Here is a 25,062-nt window from a genome sequence, read left to right as displayed (position 1 = left end):
ATTTTCTCAGCAAATTTTGTCAAATAGTAAGTTCTTATCACAGAAACTGGGGTCTTTGGGTTCATCAAACACTAGATTACTATAGTCAATGACTATGTCTTGTGAACCTAATCTATTCCACTGATTAACTATTTTATTTCTTATCCAGTACCAAGTGGTTTTGATGACCGCTGCTTTACAATATAGTTTTAGATCTGGTACAGCTAGGACACCTTCATTTGCATTTTTTTTCATTAATTCCCTTGGAATTATTGACCTTTTATTCTTCCAGCTTTTTATTTTTGAAGCAATTTCTTGGGAGTTTGTCTCATATAGCACTGAATAAGTAGATTTGTTTAGGTAGTATTGTCATTTTTATTATATATATGCAGTCTACCCATAAGCATTTGATATTTTCTCAGTTGATTAGAAAATGTCTTATAATTGTTTTCATATAGTTCCTAACTTTGCCTTGGCAGGTAGACTCCCAAATATTTTATATTATCTATAGTTATTTTAAATGGAATTTTTCTTTGTATCTCTTGCTGCTGGAACATTGTTGGTAACATAAAAAAATGCTGATCATTTATGTAGATTTACTTTGTATTCTGAGTTGTTCATTGTTTCTAGTAGATTTTTAGTTGATTATCTAGGATTCTTTAAGTGTACCACCATATCATCTGCAAAGAGAGATAATTTGGTTTCTTCCTTGCCTATTCTAACTCTTTTTTTCTTCTCTTATTGCTAAAACTAACAATTAATACAATTTTAAATAATAATGATGATAGTGGACAACCTTGTTCCACTTCTAATCTTACTGGGAATGGTTCTAATTTATCCCCATTACATATGATGCTTGCTGATGATTTTAAATAGATGCTACTAATAATTTTAAGGAAAACTCCATTTATTCCTAAACTGTCTAGTGTTTTTTAATAGGAATGGGTGTTGGATTTTGTCAAATGCTTTTTCTATGTCTATTGAGACAGTCATATGATTTTTATTAGTTTAGTTATTGTTATAGTGGATTATGCTAATAGTTTTTTTAATATTGAAGCAGTCCTGCATTCCTAGTAGATCTCCTACTTGGTCGTGGTGTATTATCCTGCGGATAATTAACTATAATCTCTTTGCTAATATTTTCTTTAAGATGTTTTGTATCAGTATTCATTAGGGAAATTGGTCTATAATTTTCTTTCTCTATTTTGACCCTACCTGGTTTGAATATCACCTCCATATCTGTGTCATAAAAAGAATTTGGTAGGACTCCGTCTTTCCCTATTTTTTCAAGTAGTTTGCATAATATTAGAATTAATTATTCTTTAAATGTTTGGTAGAATTCACTTGTAAATCCATTTGGCCCTGGAAATTTTTTCTTAGGGAGTTGATTAGTATATTTTTCAACTTCTTTTTTCTAAAATGGGACTATTTAAGTAATTTATTTTCTCTTCTGTTAATCTGAGCAATCTATATTTTTGTAAGCATTCATCAATTTCACTTAGATTATCAGATTTATTGGCATACAATTGAGCAATTATAGCTTCTAATTATTGCTCTAATTTTCTCTTCCTTGGAAAATTCACCCTTTTCATTTTTGATACTAAAAATTTTATTTGCTTCTTTCCTTTTTCTAGTCAAATTAACTAAAGATTTATCTGTTTTGTTGGGTTTTTTTCATAAAGCCAACTTTTAGTTTTATTTATTAGTTCAAGAGTTTTCTTATTTTCAATTTTATTAATCTCCCCTTTTCAGAATTTCAAATTTGGTATCTAATGGAGGCTTTTTAATTTGTTCTTTTTCTAAGCTTTTTTGGTTGTAAGCCCAATTCATTAAAATTCTCTTTCTCTATTTTATGCAAGCAAGCATCTAAAATATAAAATGTCCCCTAATAACCGCTTTGGCTACATCTCACAAATTTTGGTATGTTATCTCATTATTATTATTTTCTTGGACAAAATTATCAATCGTATCTATGATTTGTTGTTTCACCTACTCATTAGTTAGGATCAGATTATTTAGTTTCCAATTAATTTTGGTCCATTTTTTCCTGATCCTTTATTACATGTAATTTTTTTTTTGAATCATGATCTGAAAAAGATGCATTTGCTATTTCTGCTTTTCTGCATTTGATTTTGAGGGGTTTATCTCCTAATACATGGTCAACTTTTGTGTAGGTTCCATGTACCATTGAGAAAAAAAAGAATACTCCTTTCTATTGTATTCAATTTTCTCCAAAGGTCTATCATATCTAACTTTTCTAAAATTCTATTTACGTCCTTAACTTCTCTTATTTATTTTGTGGTTCAGTATATTCAGTTCTGAGAGATAAATGTTGAGATTCTCCACTCGTATAGTTTTGTTGTCTAATTCTTCTTGCAATTCTCTTAACTTTTCTAGCTCTCTTAACTTCTCAGAATTTCAGTTTCAGTTTCAATTGATCAAGGATGGACAGAAGCAGCTACACCCAAAGAAAGAACACTGGGAAATGACTATAAACTGCTTGCATTTTTGTTTTTCTTCCCGAGTTATTTATACCTTCTGAATCCAATTCTCCCTGTGCAACAAAAGAACTGTTCGGTTCTGCACACATATATCATATCTAGGATATACTGTAACCTATTTAACATGTAAAGGACTGCTTGCTATCTGGGGGAGGGGGTGGAGGGAAGGAGGGAAAAAATCGGAACAGAAGTGAGTACAAGGGATAATGTCGTAAAAAATTACCCTGGCATGGGTTCTGTCATTCAAAAGTTATTTAAAAAAAAAAAAACTTCTCAGAATTTGGATGCTATGCCACTTGATGAATATATGTTTACTATTGATATTACTTCATTATCTATGGTACCCTTTAACAAAATGTAGTTTTCTTCATATCTCTTTTAATTAGATCTATTTTTGCTTTTGCTTGATCTGAGATCAGGATTGCTATCTCTGCTTTTTTTTTTTTTTAACTTCAGCTGAAGCATAAGAGATTTTGTTCCAGCCTTTTACCTTTATTCTCAATGTATCGCTTTGCTTTAAATATGTTTCTTGTAAAAAATAAAACAATATATTATGGGATTCTGGCTTTTAATCTAACCTGCTGTCTGCTTCTGTTTTATGAGAAAATTGATCCTATTCATATTCATAATTAAAATTACTAATTCTGTATTTCCCACCATCTTATTTTCCCTATGTTATACTTTTCTTTTTCCTTTCCCTCTTTTCCTCCTCCTCAGTATTTTGTTTTGGACCACCACCTCCCTCAAACTGTTGGAATCTTTACAAACTGCTAACTCATTAGAGTTGATCTGATCTTACAAGAAGATGTTTTGGGCCAGAACCTGAAACAAGGTACTAAGTAGAACTAATTAATACAAGGCTTGTGTTCACACCTTTACTCATTGGAGTTCACAAGTATGGGAGTTTCACAAAGTAAACTTTGTAACTTTATGAATTCACACCTCCCTTGAAGCTCTTAGGGCCAGAGAGCATTATGGGAGAAAACCCATAATCCCTCTCTCTTGTATCCCACAATTCCTCTCTCTGGTATAAAAGAAACAGACAGAGGCTCTTGGACAGATTTCACCAGAATGACATGAAGAGTGGAGCTGGCTGGAGGCTGAAGAAAGCAGAGGCAGAGGCTGAAGGACAAAACCTTTGGATTTGGCGACATTAGGAGGGAGCTCTTGGAACCAAGCAGAGAGATAGACCTCTAAGCTAACCGGGCTATATTGGAGATAATAAAAGATCTGAACTTTTATCACCTGGCTGCGTTTTGAGAAGAAAAAGCTCACCACATTTTGGCACCCGAACAGGGACCGACAAAATCCTGATTCCAGGGAAGGCACCCAGAGAGATCTTTTATAAGAAGAACAAGAACCCAACATTTGAACTCCAATGTTTTGACGCCCAATGTGTGGTGAGCTTTTTCTTCTCAAAACACAGCCAGGTGATAAAAGTTCAGATCTTTTATTATCTCCAATATAGCCCGGTTAGCTTAGAGGTCTATCTCTCTGCTTGGTTCCAAGAACTCCCTCCGAATGTCGCCAAATCCAAAGGTTTTGTCCTTCAGCCTCCGCCTCTGCTTTCTTCAGCCTCCAGCCAGCACCACTCTTCATGCCATTCCGGTGAAATCTCTCAAAGTGCTCTGTGTCTGCACCAGAGTGCTCCTCTCCAATCTAGCTGAACTCTCTTCCGCGACCAGCCAGCCAAGTGGAAAATATATTCTCTCTTGCCTTGCCTCAGAGAGAGGGCTTCTGGCGTAATTCCGCTGAAATCTGACCGAGAGCCTCTGTCTGTTTCTTTTATACAAGAGGGAGGAATTGTGGGATACGAGAGAGAGGGATTCTGGGTTTTCTCCCATAGTGCTCTCTGGCCCTAAGAGCTTCAAGGGAGATGTGAATTCATAAAGTTACAAAGTTTACTTTGTGAAACTCCCATACTTGTGAACTCCAATGAGTAAAGGTGTGAACACAAGCCTTGTATTAATTAGTTCTACTTAGTACCTTGTTTCAGGTTCTGGCCCAAAACATCTTCTTGTAAGATCAGATCAACTCTAATGAGTTAGCAGTTTGTAAAGATTCCAACATCAAACAGCCCTCCCATTTTACAGTCCCTCCCCTTTTCTTAAATCTTTCCCTTGCTACTTTTGTTCTCTCTTCTATTAACCTCCCCCTTTCCTTTTCTCTTTCCTCCCCTACTTTGCTATAGGCTACAGGGGTCTTCAAACTACGACCGGAGGGCCAGATGCGGCAGCTGAGGACGTTTATCCCCCTCACCCCCAGGGCTATGAAGTTTCTTTATTTAAAGGCCCACAAAACAAAGTTTTTGTTTTTACTATAGTCTGGCCCTCCAACAGTCTGAGGGACAGTGAACTGGCCCCCTATCTAAAAAGTTTGAGGATCCCTGCTATAGGGTGAGAAAAGTTTCTCTGTGAAGCTAAATATGTCTGATATTTTCTCTTTGAGCCAAATCCAATGAGAGTAAAGTTCACACAATTCTCTTCCCCCTCCCTTCTTTCCCTCAGTTGTAATAGGTTTTTTTTGCCTCTTCATGAGATGTAATTTACCCCATTTCACCTTCGTTTTTCTCCTTTTTCATTACAATCCCCTTTCCACCTCTAGTATCTTTTTCATATCATCATAATAAAATCAAATGATATGCACCTCTAAGTATACCCCTAAGAGAGATATAGTTCTCAAAAGTTAAACATATCATCTTCCCATATAAGGAATGTAAACTTTTATAACTTTTAAAATAAATAGTTTTTTTTTCTTTCCTTTTTACCTTTTAACACTTTTCTTGAGTTTTGTATTTGAAGATCAAATTTTCTGTTCAGCTCTGGTCTTTTCATCAGAAATAAATGAAATTCACCTGTTTCATTAAATGTCCATCTTTTACCCTGAAATAATGATTAATTTTGCTGGATAGTTGATTCTTAGCTAAATCCAAATTCCTTTGCTCTTCAAAATATTAGATTCTAAGCCCTTCAGTCCTTTAAAGTGGAAGCAGGATTCTGAATAATCCTGATTGTGGCTCCTTGATATTTAAATTATTTCTTTCTGGCTGCTTGCCATATTTTCTCCTTGATCTGATACATAATTCTGAAATCTAGCCGTGATATTCCTTGGAGTTTTCATTTTGGAGTCTCTTTCAGGAGGTGAACGGTGAATTCTTTCAATGGCTATTTTACCCTCTGGTTCTAGGACCTCATGGCAGTTTTCCTTGATGATTTCCTGAAAGATGCTGTGTAGATTTTTTTTCATCATGGTTTTTAGGTTTTTAGACAATTCAATTCTTAAATTATCTTTCTTAGATCTATTTTCCAGGCCAGTTGTTTTTCCAATGAGGTATTTTACCTTTTCTTATATTTTTTTCATTTTGGGGGAGGTTTGTTTAATTGATTCTTGATGTCTCATTGAGTCATTCACTTTCATTTGTTAAATTCTAATCTTTAGTGAATTATTTTCTTAAGTTAGCTTTTTCTTATCTCACTTTGCATTTGGCCAATTGAACTTTGTTCTTTGGATTTTTTTTCCATTTCAAGACTTGGTTTCTTCTTCCATTTCATCAAATCTATTTTGTAAGGAGTTATATGCTTTTTTCCATTTCATCAAGTCTATTTTGTAAGGAGTTATATCCTTTTTCCATTTTGCTAAATCTGTTTTAAGGAGTTTTCATCAGATAATTTCTGTGTTTCCTTTTCCAAACTCTCCTGCAAAGTTCCCATTTCCTTTTACCATTTTTTCTTCTAACTCTTTTTTAAAGATACTTTTTGAATTTTTTCCAAGAGAGCCTTATAAGATAGAGACCAACTCTATCTTATGGAGCTTTATCTGGAGATGTTTTGCCATTAGTGACCTCAGGGTTTGAGATCTGTTCTTCTCTGTCTCCATAAAAGCTATTTATGGTCAGAGCTTTTTTTTGGGGGGGGGGTCATTTTTAAAGGTAGAGGGTTACTCTTGGGACAGAGGGGAGATTATCCCAAACATCCTCTATAAATGATAGAGACTTCACACTGCCCTGGGGCCGGTGCTACTGACTTCATTCCCATGCTGGGTGGATGTGGTCAAGTCTCATTATTCTGGGGTTCAGGGACTCACTATTTTCCTTTTGTTGTTGTGTTGGATGTCTCAAAGCTAGTGTGCTAATCCACTGGCTTCTGAACCAGGACAGAATAGCCAATACTGCTGTATTTTGACTAAGAGCCTCCCAGTAGAGTTCCCTAGCATGTGGTTACCACCCCTTCCTAGATCCATATGATGTGCCTGCGCTCAGCTGCCTACCCCATCACTACCACCAATTCCTCATAGAAACATACCTTTTCTGAATTTCTTTCAAACTATCTTCTGCTGGAAATTTGTTGCACTCCAAATATTTGTGAATTCTGTCATTCTAAAACCAGTTCATAGACTTCATCTGATGATGATCTAAAGGAAGCCTGAAAGAGCGAGACAAAGACCTTTCTACTCTGTTCCACCTGATCTGATTTTTCTTGTACAGCATGAAGAATATGGAAATATGTTGAGAAGACTTGTGCATATTTAATCTGTATTAAATTGCTTACTGCCTTGGAGAAGGAAGGAACAAGATCAGAGAAAAATTTGCAACACAACATTTTGCAAAGATGAATGTTGAAAATTGTTTTTGCATGTATTTGGAAAGATAAAATACTATTTTAAAAAAGAGCAGAGTATAATCTGATATAATGAAAGGTACCCACATCAATGAGATAATTTTCATTGCTCAGTTGTTTTCAGTCATGTACATCTCTTCAAGACCCTATTTTGGGATTTTCTTGACAAAGATATTGGAGTGATTTGCTATTTTCTCCTCCAGCTCATTTTACAGATGAGGAAATTGAGATAAATGGAGTTAAATGACTTGTTCAAGGTCACACAGCTAGTATATGTCTAAGGCTGGATTTGAACTCAAATCTTCTTGACTCCAGACCCAGAACTCTATCCATTTCATTGTCTAGTTAACCATAGCTCCTCTGAAATATTAAAATTTAACTGAGTTAAATCATTTGAGGACCTAGGGAATGTTATTTGCTCTTTTACACTTTTAGTAATGGTTCGAACTGTTGCCTAAAAAGAGTATTTTTTAACCTAAAAACAAAACAGGATTGAATAAGTCATTTATTTAAACCTCTGTTCATTAATCTATATGATTAGACCTTAAAGCCTTATATAAATGTTAGCTATTGTTGTTTAATACATGGATAATAATCTCACAGGGCACATGGGAATCAATTTTGGTTCAGTGGGTAGAGCATTGTAACTTGAGTCAAGAAAACATAAGTTCAAATCTGGACTCAGATTCTTACTATCTGTGTGACCTGGGCAAGCTTCTTAACCCTTATTTGCCCCAGTTCTTCATCTGTAACATGAGACAATGCTGGAAAATGAATTGTCAAACCATTCCATCATCTTTACCAAGAAAACTTCATGGACAAATCTGTGGGTACCATAAGAGTCAAATGCAATCCAAATGAAAGAAAAACAACAATAATATCAATTGTCATATTGTATGAGGGCATATTTTGATGGAAGTGGATTTCTTTGACAAAGAGACCTAACTGAGTTTCAATTGATAAATGATGGACAAAAGCAGCTACACCCAAAGAAAGAACACTGGGAAACGAATGTGAACTATCTGCATTTTTGTTTTTCTTCCCGGGTTATTTATACCTTCTGAATCCAATTCTCCCTATGCAACAAGAGAACTGTTCGGTTCTGCAAACATATATTGTATCTAAGATATACTGCAACATATCCAACATATAAAGGACTGCTTGCCATCTAGGGGAGGGGGTGGAGGGAGGGAGGGGAAAAAAATTGGAACAGAAACGAGTGCAAAGGATAATGTGGTAAAAAAAAAAATTACCCTGGCATGGATTCTGTCAATATAAAGTAATTATTAAATAAAAATTTAAAAAAATATATCAAAGGAGTAGTTTGTTTATTAATTATTAAAACAAAAAAACTATCTAGTAACTATTATGTTTGGCTTGGTGATGTTATTGACATTTCTGATAGAGTAGAAAGAGAGCTGGCCTCCAAGTAACCACATTCAAGTAATACTTTTAATACATATTGGTTGGTTGACTCTAGAAAAATCATTTAATATGTCAGTGCCTCAAAACAACTTCTTAAGAGTATAAATTTTAGATACAAATCTATATTGGTAGAGATATTTCTCTCTACTAATGAAGTCATAGGAACAATAATAATAATTATAATGATAATAGCAACAATAATAATAGTAATAAAGTGCTTTAAGATTTTAATGCATTTAACAAACATTATCTGATTTTATCCTTATAACAACTTTAGGAGGTAAGTGCCATTATTATCACCATTTTACAGATGAAGAAACTGAGGCAGACAAAGATTAAATGGATTATTCAGGGTCACACAGCTAGTAAGTATCTGGGACTAAATTTGTATTCCAGGCTTCCTGACTTGAAGTTCAGTGCTGTACCACCTCCCTGCCCATTTTCCTTCTCTGAAATTGCTACATTCTGTTAGCTAATACTATTTAATATTTTTTTGCAGCAATACTCATTAATGACATTTAATGACATTGGTTTAAAATTTTATTATTCTTATCTTTGTCAAGTTTAAGGATACAGAACGTATTTGCCTGTATGCTGTTTTTTTCTATTTTTGAAAATAATTTTTCTGTAATTCTGTACAAGGTATCATTTGTTCTTTGATAGAATTCAATGATGATCCCACAATCCTGAGAAAATGTTCTAGCTGTTTTTAGCATTTCATTAATGGGCAGCTTAATTTCTCCTTATGAAATCAGTTTATGTTCTCAATTAAAATTTTAAAGTGTAAATTTTCATTCATTTATTTTATAGTTTCAGATTTAATATGCAATGTATATAGCAGCCTACAAAAGTATACTATTTTTATATTTGTTTCTGATTTCCCACTTCAGTCATTTGTTCATTCTGTTTACCTTTTCTAAAATAAATTTAATTTCTCTATTTTTCAACTTTTTGTCATTTATTTATCAACTCAGTTGTTATTTCATTTATTATCTTCCAAATTTGTTCTTTTATTTTGACATCTATCAGTTCTTTCTTTTGGTATATCAATTTGTCAATTTTCCAGATTTTTTAATTGCAAACTAAATCACTAGTTGCCCTCTTTCCTTTTTGTTAATATCAACATTCAAAGAAATAAATTTACTTCTGAGTACTACTTTGGCTGCATCCCACAAATTTTGATAAGTCAAACTTCTATTGCTGTGTGATCTTCAACAAAATCTGTTGTCGTTTCTACAATTTGTTTTTTTTTAACCTAAACATCATCCAACAATATATTTTTAGGCTCTCTAAAGGCTTACATCTTTTCACCACATTTTCCTTCTTACTGTTTATTACATTATGCTCTATTAATGTCATGCTTAAAATATCTTTTTTTTCAATTTGTCACTTCCTTCTTTATAATAAAATATGTGATCAACTTCTTTTTTGAATCCATGTATGTATTTTTTTTTCCCTTTTGGTGCTATCTATATGTCTAACACATCCAATTTCTGTAGTATTCCATTCAAGTCTGTAATTTCTTCCTTATTTGTTTTTTCACTTGATTTGTCATATGGTGTTTAAAATATAGGAAAAAATTAGCTCAGTGGAACAAAATAGATAATCCAGAATTAGAATCAAAGGCATAAGATAAATTCAAAATTATAAAACACTGGGGAAAGGAATTATTATTTAATATAAAATGCTAAGAATATTAGGTAAGTATGCCAAAATATAAGGTTGGATGGACATCATATATTATATAATACCATAAATTCTAAATGGATCAATGATCACTTTTTTTTAAATCATAAAAATTTATAACGAATATGAATAATGTAATTATTGCAAATATAGAAGGGAAGAAAATTATTTTCTATTGAATAAATAGAAAAAATTATAGGAGCCCTTAAATTAGAATTCACCATTTCCTAACTAGATATTCAATGGATTTCTGATTGGTCTCGCTGCCAAGTTCATTTATCTTTTCTTCACACTACCCTATCTAACTACCAAAGTAATTTTTTCTTTAGCCCACATCTGACAATATTATTTTCCCTACTCAATAAAAACCAATGTTTCCTTATTGCATCTTGGATGAAATTTATAATCTGCTTTTTGACTTTCAAATCTCTCTATCAACATTGCTCTTTCTGTCTCATTATATACTATTCCTTTTCCTGAATTGCTCATTACTCACTTATGATACCTTATCTCCTACATCATCTACTGCAGCATCTAACTGCCCTTCTTAAGAGTAGGAATTGTTTTATTTTCCATCTTTGTATATCTGACCCCTGCCACAGAGTCAACTCTTGATGAATTATTGTTGATTGGCATAAAAATAAATAATTTTTGCATATGGCGGAAGAACATCTAGAAATTAAATGAAGAAACATCATGAAGAACATCATAAAGAAACAATTTTTGACATAAATATTCCTGATAAAAGTCTGAAATTCAAACACTATAAAGAATTGGAACAAATTCATAAGAATAAGGTCCTTTCTTCAATAGCTAAGTAATCAAAGGCCATGTACAAGTACTGAATATGGGCCTGTGATGATGCTCAAATCCAGTCTGTGATATTTATAGGTGAATGTCTTGGTCAAGTCACTTAATGACTCAGAGCCTCTTTTCCCTCATATGTAAAATAATGTCAATAAGCCCTGGAATGTTACAGGGCAATTATGAGGATCAAGAAAAATAATTTAGGTAAAGTATCTTGTAAAGCAGCTGGAACCAGAGGAGAGTGCTGGGGTCTAGACTCAGGAGTATTTATCTTCCTGAATTCAAATTTAGCTTCAGACACTTAACTGATTGCATGACCCTGAACAAGTAATTTAATCCTGTTGCCTCTGTTTCCTCACCTGTAAAATGAGCTGGAGAAAAGAATAGCAAACTACTCCAGTATCTTTGTGAGGATAATCCAAAAAGGGTCACAAAGAGTCAAACATGACTGAAAATGACTAAATAACAAAAAAGCTTATAAAGCTAAAAATGCTATTAACATGATACTTTTTTTTTTGGAAAAAATAAACAAATTTTTGATTACCACAAAAATATTCAAACTTCCTAGTAATAATATTAATATAAATTAAAGGAACTCTGAAGAATTATTTTACATTCATAAAATTCACAAAAATAACCAAAAAGGATTAACAATGTTGGTGGGACTATAAAGAAACAGGCACACCACAGTATATGCCTGAGACAAGAGTTGAACATACCTTATTTATAACATGGATGAACTCCTATCCACTTTGCCATTCATTTTCTCATATTTTTAATCCAAAAAAATTGCCTTTATTACAAAAGAAATAATAGATCATTTGGATTTCAAAAATTTGAAAAGCTTTTACACAAAAAGTTAAGGCAACTAGGATGAGAAAGATAATAATCAACTGGAGAAAAATCTTTGTATTATCTCTAATAAGGTATGAATTCCAGGTTATTTAGTCAACCTATAGAAATGTATGGCCTAACGACATGCCCCAGGACAAAAATGGTCTGAATTCTAAAAATGAGATTTGGAAATCACTTATAACTATATAGAGTATTCCAAGTAACCTAAAATAAGAGGAATGAAAATCAAAACAACTTTGACACTTACTTCACACACAGGAGATTGGTAAATATTTTTTACAAGTTGACATAATCAATGTTCTAAGAATTGTGGAAAGACAGGCATTCCAATGTACTGTTGGTGGAATTATAAATTGGTCTAACCATTCTGAAAAGTAATTTGGAATTATGCAAAAAAGTGACAAAAATGCCTATGCCTTTTGATCTAGAGATCTCAGTGTTAGATATAGATTTCCCAAGAAGATCAATGAGAAAATGAAAGCCCCTATGTATACCAAAATATTTATAGCAGCACTTTTTAAAGTAGCAAAGAATTGAGAACAAAGTAGATTCCCATCAGTGGGAAATGGAAAAACAAACTGAGATATATAAATGTAATATAATATTACTATTATATAAGAATTTGATGAATGTAGAGAATAATAGGAAGGCATATGAATTGATATAAAGTAAAGTAAACAGAACCAGGAAAATAATTTCATAGGACAGAACAATAAATCAAAATTAAATGCTGAAAAAATATAATGATCAAGAACAGTCTGAAGGAAGAGACACAATAAGGGACTACTGCCTGCTTCTTTTAAGAGTTGAGAGACTATAAATGTTGAATATTACACATAATATCAGGGTCTTGTTTCAATAAGTTAGTTCATTTTGCCTTTTTTTCCCTTTCTTTTTTGTTATAAGTGATGACTGAGGTTTATTCTCAATGAATATTTTGAATAATATAGATGATACAAAAAAACATACATTATCAATAAAATATATATTTTAAAAACCGAGCTTCTCGATTTCCCTATCTATAGTTCATATGCCAGGCTAAATTTAAAAGATACAGTAAGTAAGGAACAGGGATCCTACTCTTGGAGCTATCCCAGAGTAATATTGCCCCTCATTTGAATTGTTTATGGACAGCTGGGGAATTGTGTATATATGGTAAACATCATGACTCTCTAGTCATTCAATATGACTCTTCTTTTCAGGTATCTCAGAAAAATTCAGGAAAGTATATGTTCTGGCCACCGTAACAAGATGAATTTTTCTCCTAGAACTGAGAGTACACTCAGCTGCAAGGGAAAAATGGGGTAAGGCAAAGAGAAAGTCCCTCCCTAGCTTTTTGAAAAATCAGATTCAAGAAACACTGCATCCAGCTTATAGGGAAAAATGAGTCTGACATGTCCACTATGTGCATTTAATGATAAAGCACTCAATTAAGGAAAAGATTAGCTTGATAGGCCAGAAAATCATCCTGAGAAGTTGAAGGAGAATGGTAGGCTTTTAGGGAAAATGACAGGGTATGTGGACAAATGAGATCACAATCATTGGTCTCTGTCAGATAATGGGATGCTATTCATTTTCATGATAAAAGAATTCTCCCCTTTGCCTAACTTATTTCAAGACCTTGCTTTAAACACTTAATGTGAGTATTTTAGATTTCTAAAATGCAGTGCTTGTCTGGAAGTCTGCCAGGATTTGAGAGAGTAAAGGGGGGAGAATGGGGAATAGAAGAAAAGGCACTGATTGATTCAGGTGGTAAGGATAGAAAGTGTTTGTCATGTTTGTATTGTCCCTCACTATTATTCCATGCATGTTCAGGGATGCTAGATGATAAGTGCAGAATTGCTACATTAATGAACATCTGCCTTCTTTTCAGAAACTGAGCTTTAGTGCATCAGAAATAAAAAATAAAAATTGAGAAATGGGAGCCATCTGGTGGAGATTGCTTTTCTCACATTTTGCTTCTCTATCTAACAAAAGATTGTCTTTCATGATCAGATTCTTTTGTTAGAAATATATGTGTATATATACATAAATATGTGTGTTCATACATACATATATGTATATAAATATACAAATGTATTTATATATACTTACACATTCATATATGATAGATTCTTTTGTTAGAAGTTTGTATATGCATATGTATGTGTGGGTATGTAAGCCTATGTATGTATCTCAATTCATTGAGTGCTGCCAACTAAATTTGCCCAATTTGCCATCTTTAACTCTGTTTTCATTTGTCTAGTACTATACAGCAGGAACCAATTCAAAACCCCAATATATTTCATGACCATTATCCTTCAGGCCCTGGACTGAATCTGTCCCTCAATTTACTCCACCTCTCTCCAGCATAGAACATTTAGCGGATGGTCTCTTGCCCTTGGTTTTGACCCCTTATGTGTAGAAATGTTTGGTGCTCAGAATTTAAGTCCAGGAAACAGGGTAAAGGATGTATTATTCTTGGTGTTTGGTACCTTTTTTTTAACATAATAAGACATAATTAATATTGCCTGTCACAAAGTATTTGTTGAAGAAATGGGGGGAGAAGTTTCAAGGAGAGTCAATCACTCATATTACCTATACATTTAATATATTTATATCACATATTGTCCTGAAATGTATATAATAAGAGATTTCTAGTCAGGGATTACATAATAATCCATCTGAGTTTGAGAAAAAAAAGACATAACTTTCACTCTCACAATTTATATATGTTAAAATAAAAGATACATCAAAGACAGATGCTAGTCTGTCACATCAACAGCCAGGGTTCCTTTTATCCTCATCTGAGAATTACCACAGCGTAGTTGAGATCTGTCGACTACTGATCAATTCTATCAAGATTCCAGACTGACCTAGGTTACTTCTGAACTTTAGAACATATTTAGCTTTACTCTTGGCAGTTAAGTGGCTCAATAGATAATGTGCAAGGCTCGGAGTCAGAAAGATTTTTTTTCCTGAGTTCAGAATGTCTGAAGACATTCTCTAGATGTGTGAATCTGGGCAAATCACTTAACTCTGTCTGCCTTTGTTTCCTCATCTCTAAAAAGAGCTGGAGAAGGAAATGGCAAACCACTCCAGTATCTTTCTCAAGAAAATCCCAAATGAGGTCACAAAGAGTTGGACATGACTGAACAATAAGTTTTATGCGCAAAAGGACAATGGAAGCTAGAGTCCATTAAGAAGGAACCATCCCCAAATTCAAGTGCCTTTAATGCACTAATCATCAATAGGATAGAGAGTGATACACACAAATAGGTTGGTAAAGTTCCTTTTGCGGTTCCATGGTTCACTTTTTAAACTCATCAGTAATTAAGATTATTTTCTACCTATATGTTGATCCCTACTTGTAATCCTCCCGGGAAAAGTGTTTAATGTGACCATACTTCCTCAGCATACATATAATTCATGAATCAAATAAGTCACTTCTACATGCCAGGAACTGTATCTTGTCCAGAGGATACAATGGCAAAAACAAAATAGCTCTTCTCTCACGGAACTTACAATATGCTGAGAGAAATATACATATATTGCATAGTAATTATTATATTGTTTTTTCATGTCATATTAAATATTGTTATATTATATTTACAGAGAGAGAGAAAAGTAATTCCATGATATAAATACAAAGTAACTTTAAAAGCAGGAAACTTGGGGGGAATCAGGGATGATCTCTTGAATTGAATCTTTAAAAAAGCTAGAATTTTCAAGGGGAAAAGGTGAGCAGGGTAAGTAACAGAGATGAAGCATAGATTACAAAGTCATCAAGGTAGGAGACAGAATGTCGTATTTAGAAAATCACAAGAAAGTCAACTTGGCTGTAGTATAATGTGCCTGACGGGGAAAGAAATAGTCTAGAATATAGTCTAGTCTATAAATAATCTAGAAAAGATAAACTACCCTAAAATGTGGAGGGCTTTAAATACAAAAGAGAAATATTTGTATTTTATTCTAGAGATAATAAGAAATTGTTTCAGTGATATGGCCACAATACTCCAAAGAGGTATTGGCTTGAGAGAAGTAGCTCTTATGTGAGTGATTCCTCCTAGATAAATCTGTTTTGCCAAACCATATCTATATTCTATTTGAATGTGGCAGAACCCATTCTAACATAACTTTCCTAATGGAAGAAGAGATGAAAAATGAATGATTTGAAACTTCATAGGTAAATTATTAGCAAATATAGTATAAAATAAAAATAAAAATACACTGGATTGGTATATCAGTTGAACCTCTTCCTATAATTATTTTCATAGAATCATACAAAATCTCAGAATTAGGAAGGACCTTAAAGATTGACCTGACCTATTCTTGAACAAAAATCCCCCATAAAACATTAAATTCTATCAAACAATAACTTATTAGGTGCCATAATTTCTTAAGGAGATAAATTTATTAACATATGAATTATTTTGTTAATTTATTATATTATGGGCATTGATTTATTTCAGGGAATACAAAGAAAAAAATGAAAATAATTCTGTCCTTCCAGATCTTTTTTTGCTGATAACGTCAACATTTATATACATAAGCCTCATCTATCTCCTGAACTCCTGTAAAAATTATTCTATATGTATTTCTATTTATCATTTCTTTTTCTGGATGCAGAGAGCATCTTTTTCATGTCCTTTAGCATTAATTTGACTATTTATAAAAGTCTAAATGACTCATTTGATCAAAATTGAACTTGAAACAATATTGCTGTTACTATATATAATGTTCACTTGGTTCTACTCATTTTGATCTTCATTATTTCATGCAAGTCTTTCTTTTTTTTAATTAAAGCATTTTATTTTCAAAACATATGCATGGATAATTTCTCAACATTGATCTTTGCATAGTCTTGTGTTTCAAATTTTCCCCTCCTTTCCCCAACCCCATCCCCTAGATGATAAGTGATTCAATATATGTTATACATATTAAAGTGTCTGTTAAATCCACTATATAAAAACATATTTGTACAATTATCATGCTGCACAAGAAAGATCAGATTAAAAAGGAAAGAAAGTGAATAAGAAAACAAAATGCAAACAACAACAAAAAGAGTGAGAATGTTATATTACAATCCATATTCAGTTCCCACAATCTTCTCTCTGGCTGTAGTTTGCTCTCTTCATCACGAAATCATTGAAACTGGCCTCAATCATCTCATTGTTGAAGAGGGCCACGTCCATCAGAATTGATCGTCATATAATATTGTTGTTGTCATGTAAAATTATCTCCTGGTTCTGCTCATTCCCTTACCATCAGTTCATGTAAGTCTCTCCAAGCCTCTTTAGAATTATCCTGCTGATTATTTCTTATAGAACAATAATATTCCATAACATTCTTATACCATAACTTATTCAGTCATTCTCTAATTGATGGACATCCACTCAGTTTCCAATTTCTTGCCACTACAAAGAGGCTGCCACAAACATTTTTGCACATACAGGCCCCTTTTCCTCCTTTAAGCTCTCTTTGGGATATAAGCCCAGTAGAAACACTGCTGGATCAAAGGGTATGCATCATTAGATAATTTTTTGAGCATAGTTCCAAATTGCTCTCCAGAATGGCCGAATCTGTTCCTGGTTCCACCAAGAATGCATTAGTGTCCCGGTTTTCCCACATTCCTTCCAACAACCATTATTATCTTTTCCTGTCATCTTAGCCAATCTAAGAAGTGTGTAGTGGTATCTCAGAGTTGTTTTGATTTGCATTTTGATCAATAGTAATTTAGAGTACCTTTTCACATGACTAGAAATGTGAATTTCTAATTAATTTCTAAATTAAAATTGTCTATTCATATCCTTTGACCACTTGTCAATTTGAGAATGACTTAAATTCTTATAAATTTGAGTCAATTCTCTATATATCTTAGAAATGAGGCCTTTATCAGAATCCTGAAATGTAAAAACATTTCCCAATTTATTGATTCCCTTCTAATCTTGTCTGTATTAGTTTTATTTTTCCAAAACCTTTTAGCTTAATATAATCAAAATTATCTATTTGGTGATCAGTTATGAGTTCCAGGTCTTCTTTGGTCACAAATTTCTTCCTTCTCCACAGATCTGAGAGGTAAATTATCCTATGTTCTTCTAACTTGCTTATACTATCACTTTTTATATCTAAATTGTGAATCCATTTTGACCTTATCTTGGTATATAGTATTAGGTATGGGTCAATGCCTAGTTTCTGTCATACTAGTTTTCAATTTTCCTAGCAGTTTTTGTCAAATATTGATTTCTTATCCCCAAAGCTGAAATCTTTGGGTTTGTCAAACACTAAATTACTATAGTTATTGACTATTTTGTCTTTTGTGAACCTAGCCTATTCCACTGATTGATTACTCTATTTCTTAGCCAGTACCAAATGATTTTAATGACTGCTGCTTAATAATATAGTTTTAGGTCTGGCACAGCTAGGCCACCTTCATTGGTATTTTTTTCATTAATTCCCTTGAAATTCTTGATTTTTTTCTTCCAGGTGAACTTTATTTTTTTTCTAGATCTGTAAAATAAATTTTTGGAGGTTTGATTGGTATGGTACTAAATAAGTAAATTAATTTAAATACTATTGTCATTTTTATTATATTTGCTGGGCCTACTCATGATCATTTGATATTTTTCCAACTTATTAAACCTGACTTTATTTTGTATGAACTGTTTTATAGCTGTGTTCATATACTGACTTTACCTTGGAAGATAGATTCCTAAATATTTTATATTATTGACAGTTATTTTGAATGGAATTTCTCTTTGTATTTCTCATGCAAGTCTTTGCATCTTTTTCTAAGATCATATGCCATTACAATCATATACCACAATTTGTTCAGCCATTACCCAATAATTGGGCATTCCTGCAATTTCCAGTTCTTTGATATAATAAAGAGAGCTGCTATAAACATTTTAGAACATAGAGATTCGTTTCCTTTTTCCCTAATCATGTTTGGATTGTGTAATATGTGGTATTGCTAGGTTGAAGAGGATAGATTATTTAATACAGCTTTGGACATAATTCCAGATTACTCTCCAAAATGGCTGGATAAGTTCACAATTTCACCAGCAATGAATTAGTGTCCCAATTTTCCCACATTCTCCCAACATTTGTCATTTTCTCCAATTATTTTAATCAATCTGATAGGTGAAAAGTTCCAAATTTCTCTCCAAAATGTTGGATCAGTGCACAGATCCACCAACAATATATTAGTGTCCCATGTCCTCTCCAACATTTGTTATTTTCCTCCTTCTATCATTTTAATCAATCTGATAGGTGTGAAATGATATCTCAAAGTTGTCTTAATTTGCATTTTTCTAATCAAGAATGATTTAAACTTTTTTTTTTTCAAATGATTATATATAGCTTTGGTTTCTTCATCAAAACACTGTCTATTCATTTCTTTAGTACATTTATCAATTGAGAATGACACATATTCTCATAAACTTGATAAAGTTCTCTATATATTTGAGATGAAATCTTTATTCAAGAAACAGTCTATAAGAAGTGTTCCCCTAATTTTCTGTTTTCCTTCTAATCTTGACTATATTTATTTGTACAAAATCTTTTAAAATTTTATTTAAATAGCATATTATTTTTCCATACATGTAAAAATGGTTTTCAACATTCGTTTTTATAAGATTTTGAGTTTCCAATTGTTATCTTTCTTCCTCCTTTACCTTCTCCCTCTCCAAGACAGTAAGCAAATTGAAGAGGTTATACATATATATTCATTTTCAACACATTTTCTTATAAGTCATGTTGAGAAAGAAAAATCAAAATAAAAAGGGAAAATTACAAGAAAGAAAAACAAACAAAAGAAAAGTGGAAAAGAGTATGTTTTGCTCCACATTTAGTCCCCATAGTTCTTTCTCCAGATGTGGATGGCATTTTCTATCTAAAATTTATTAGAATTGACTTGGTTCACTGAATCGATAGAAGAGCTAATTCTATTTTAGTTGATCATTATACAATCTTGCTGTTGCAATGTATAATGTTTTACTGGTACTGCTCACTTCACTCAGCATCAATTAGTATAAGTCCTTCCAGGTTTTTCTGAAATTAGTCCTCCTCATCATTTCTTTTAAAACAACAGTATTATATTACATTTGTATACCATAATTTATTCAGCCACTCTTCAATTGATGGGTATCCACTCATTTTCCATTTCTTTGCCACAAAAAAAAATGCTGTTACTAATATTTTTGTACCTATGGATCCTTTTCCCTCTTTTATGATCTCTTTGGATACAGGCCCAGTAGTGACACTGCTAGATCAAAGGATAATATACAGTTTTATAGAAACTTTGGGCATAGTCTCAAATTGCTCTTCAGAATGGTTGGATCAATTAACAATTTCAGAGTTTTTTTTAATACAAATAATATTATAAATAGTTATTTAGAGCCTTTTTCATATGACTATAGATGGATTTAATATCTTCATCTGAAATATCTTTTGACCATTTATCAATTGGGAAATAACTTGTATACAAACTGACCTACTTTTTCTCTACCTTTTTATGACATCCCATCTCCTATCTCTGGGCCATTGACTACATTCTCCCATGCCCAGAATATATTTCATTCCTATCTTCACTCCATCCCCTGCCCCAATCTTCTCAGGTTTATCTGTATCTGTCATCATTTCTTACAGCATAATACAGCTTCATTATATTCATGTACTTACTATATTTTGTCCAGGCTTTCCCCTGTTGATGGGCACCCTCTTAGTTATCAGTTCTTTGCCACTATCAAAAGAGATGCTATAGACATTTTTGTTAATTCCCTCTTTCTTTTTGATCTCTCTGGGATTCAGATTTAGTAATTCTAAAGACAATGCACAGTTCAGTCACTTTTTAGGCATGTTGTTTTCCAGAATTGCTGGACCAATTCCTCATTCCACCAAAAGTGCATCAATGAGTTTATTTTTCCATGGTTCTCCAATATTTGCATTTTTTTTAAACTTACCAACTTTGCTTATTTAATTGGTATGTTGAAACCTTGATTTGGTTTAATTTGCATTCCTTAATTATCATTTAGAAAATTTTTTCTTATAGCTATAGGAAGATAAGATTTTTTTCCTTAACAATTACTTATTTATTTCCTTTAACCATTTACCAATTGATAAATGATTCATATTCTTATAAATTTAAATCAATTGCTTATATATCTTGAAAAGGCTTAACAGAGAAATTTGATGCCAAGGGTTTTTCTAGGTAGTTGTTTTTCTTCTAATCTTAGCTGCATTTGATTTATTTGTACAAACATTTTAATTTTATGTAATCAAAATGTTCATCTTATTTTCTGACTTTCCCTTTCCCTTCTCTGGTCTTGACTTTTCCCCTATCTATAGACCTGAAAGATAATTTCTTCCTTTTTCTTCTAATTGCTTTCATAATTTGAACTTTTATATCCATTATCATATACCCATTGAAGCTTATCTTGGTATGTGATGTGAATGATTGGATGAAATTTATTTTCTACTAGACTGCAGTTCAGCATTCTTTTTTCAATTAGTGATTCCTTTCACTCAATAAATTGAGTCTTTGGATTTATCAAATACTAAACTATAAAGATCATTTGCTTCAAGATGTCACATATCTAATCTGTTCCTTCATTTCACCTCTTCATTTTTAACCAATACCAAATTCTTTTTTATGATTATTGCTTTGTAGTAGAGTTTGAAACCTGCACTGTTTGGCTCCCTTCCCCCCTCTTTTTTGGTTCATTTTCATTTCATTTCATTCAGTTGATATTCTTAACCAAAATTTGTTCCTCCAAGTGAGGAGGAATTTTTCTACTTTAAAAGAAGTAGTCCTTTAGTAGTTTGATTGGTATAACTCTGAATAAGCAGATTAATTTGAAGAGTATTATCATTTTTATTATATCATCTCAGTCTGCTCATGAACATTCACTACTTCTCCAGTTATTTGCATCTGTATTGTGTAAGGAGTGTTTTTAGTGTACAACTTAGAAGGTGAATTCTTAAATATTTTGTATGTTAGAATTAAATTAAATGGAATGTATCTTTCTCTTCCTGCTGAGTTTTGTTGATAATATATAGAAATGCTGATAATTTATATAGTTTTATTTTATATTCTGCAACTTTGCTGGTTTGTTTCAATTAATTTTTAGTTCATACCCTAGGATTCTATAAGTACATAATCATGTCATCTGCAAAAATAAATAATTTCTTTCTTCTTGGCATATACTTATTCCCTCCATTTCTTTTGTCTTATCTAATTGCTATAACTAGCATTTTTACCATGATAGCAAATAATAATAGAAGAATAAATAGTTTTGCTTTACTTCTGAACATATTAGGCAGGATTGTAGTTTTTTTTTAATTCCCTTTTCATAAAATTCTAGCTCTTTCTTTTACATTAATACGTTTAATACATTAAGAAAAGGTCCACTTATTTCTATGTTTTCTAATTATTTAAACATAAATGAATACAGTATTTCATCAAAAGATTTTGTTTTATCTATGATATAATCATATGGCTTTTGTTATTCTTTATTAATATGGTAAATTATGTTTACAGCTTTCCTAATATTAAACCAATTCTGAATTCCAGGCATAATTCCAACCTGGTCATACATAATGAGTAATCTTTATAATATGTTGCTGTAGCTACTTTGTTACTTTTTTTTACTTTTGCATGCATATTCATTAAGTATATAGTTTTCTTTTTCTGTCCTTATGCTCTCTCGATGAAATATTAAGACTATATATCATAGCAGGATATCACCACCATTTGAGGTTATTTTTATAAACACTTTGATTAATTTAGGGATGGGGAGTACTTGCTAGAATTTGCTTGTAAATTTATCCAATCCTTTCTTCCACCCCTTCCCTGCCTTTGTGTTCATTTATGACTTGTTCAATTTCTTTTTCTGAAACTGAAATGTTTAAATTCTTTATTTTTTTGTTCTGTTATTCTAGAGTGGTCAATTTCTTTTTCTGAAACTGAAATGTTTAAATTCTTTATTTTTTTGTTCTGTTATTCTAGAGTTTTCTGGTTTTGTAAATATTTATCCATTGTATTTAACTTGTCAGTTCTATTGGTAAATAGTTAAACAAAATAGTTTCTAATAATTCCTTTTACATTTTTTGTTTGTAATTTAGTTTTTCACCTTTCTTTAAATAAGCTTGCCTAATAGCTTAACTATTTAGGGTTTTTTTTTCCTTCTTTTTTTAAATCATTAGCTATAGTACCTGTTAAATCATTAGCTATAATACCTGTCAATGACAGCTTTTTATTGGGTTTTTAAGTTTCTAGTTTATTTATTAATTCAGTTAGTTTTTCCTTTTAATTTTTAAAATCTCTTTTATGAGCTTCAGGATTTTCAGTTTTATGCTTAAATGAGATGTTTTAATTTATTGGCTTTCTAAGGTTATTTTTGAGTTGCATATTCAATTCATTAATATGTTCCTTCTCTCTTTTACTATTAAAGTGTTTGGAGAGAAACATTTTCTCCTAAAGATTGTTTTGGTTGCATCCTCAAAATTTTGATGTGTTATCTCATTTTGTGATTATCTTCAATAAATTATCTATAATTTTTGTTTTTTGTTAATTCATCAATTCTTTAAGATTATATTATTTATTTTCCACTTAATTTTTAACTCTGTCTCCATCAGCTCTTTTTAAAGTATCATTTTATTTTATTTCATTGTGTTGAGCAAAGAATATGTTTAGAATGTCTGCTTATCTGCATTTCTGTAGAAGATTTATGCCTTAAAATATGTTCAATTTTTTTAAGTAGCATATGTAACTAAAATATATGTGTGTATCTATATCTATATAGACATAGATATTTAGATATAAATTCTCATTCAATAATTGACATCAGTGTATCTAAAATGTTCAAAAATTCTATTTTGGTCCTTAACTTTTTTTTTAACTTTTATTTACATTTGTATAACTCTGAAATGCATTGAGATCCTCCATTGTTATAGTGTTATTGTTTATTTCTCCCTGAAATTCAAATTCAGTAGATCCTATGTCTTTTGTTCCAAATATATTAGACACTTATATTAGTCATTACCTAAAGTACTTTATCATAATGTAGTTTCCATGTTTATCTCTTTTAAGCAAGGCTATTTTTTCTGTTGCCTACTCTGAGATTATATATATATATATTTATTTATTTAAGTCCAATTAAAATAAAATAGATTTTACTTTCACCCTTTATTTTAACTCTGTGTTAATCTTTATGTTTCAAGTGTGGTTCTTATAAACAATATGTGGTTGGATTCTACTTTCTAACCCATTCTTCCTTTTTCTCGGTTTCTTATGGCTAAGTTTATTTCATTCACATTCAGTTATGATTCTTGATTGTATATTTCTTTCTATTTTTTTCTATTTTTATTATACTTCTGATTTATTTCTGAATCTTTTTTCCTTTTCCCCCTTCCTTTCTCTTGTTCCTAGTTCTTGCTGCCACTATATTCCTTGAATAATATCTGCTATGTTCTTCAAAGACCACAAGAGTGCTTGGGTCAAAAATAAACTTTAATCAGATCCTATGTGGTCTGACTAAAGACCCACTCTGGTATCTGCCTTTCTGAGATTTCTAGGAACCCTAACATGGGTTTTGGCAATACACATGCAGATTTGGATCTGGAAGCTGAAGGGTCAGAGAGATAGCATTACCTCTAAAAGCATCTAGGTGGCACAATAGATAAAATGCTAGGCCTGGAGTTTGGAACACAAGTTCAAATCCAGTCTCAGAAATTACCTAATTGTATGATTCTGGTCAAGACCATTAAGCTCTGTCTGCCTCAGTTTCCTCATCTGTAAAATGAGGCTAACAAAGGTATTTCACCAAGAATATCAACTGAAATAATATTTATCAAGTGCCTAGTATATAGTAAGCATTTAATAAATATTTATTCCCTTCCCTTATCCCTGTTCACTTGCACTCATGTTCTCTCTCTCTCTCTCTCTCTCTCTCTCTCTCTCTCTCTCTCTCTCTCTCTCTGTCAAAGGGATAACACTATGGCTTGTTCAGTACCCAAAGTCCAGTTCATAGATTCCTTCTCCTGTATTAGAGCCACAATTAGAGTCAGAATGGCCTTTCTGTTTCTGAGATCTGATTCTGAGATTTTCTCCCATGGGTTAGTGAACTAGCACTATATCCTAGTTCTGCCCCTCAGGGTTTGAGATCCACTTTCATGGGTTAAAGCAACAATACCACATCCCCTAAATCCACTTA

Source organism: Antechinus flavipes, chromosome 1, assembly GCF_016432865.1.
Source record: "Antechinus flavipes isolate AdamAnt ecotype Samford, QLD, Australia chromosome 1, AdamAnt_v2, whole genome shotgun sequence".
NCBI classification, from domain to species: domain Eukaryota; kingdom Metazoa; phylum Chordata; class Mammalia; order Dasyuromorphia; family Dasyuridae; genus Antechinus; species Antechinus flavipes.
This window is presented reverse-complemented; position numbering follows the sequence as displayed.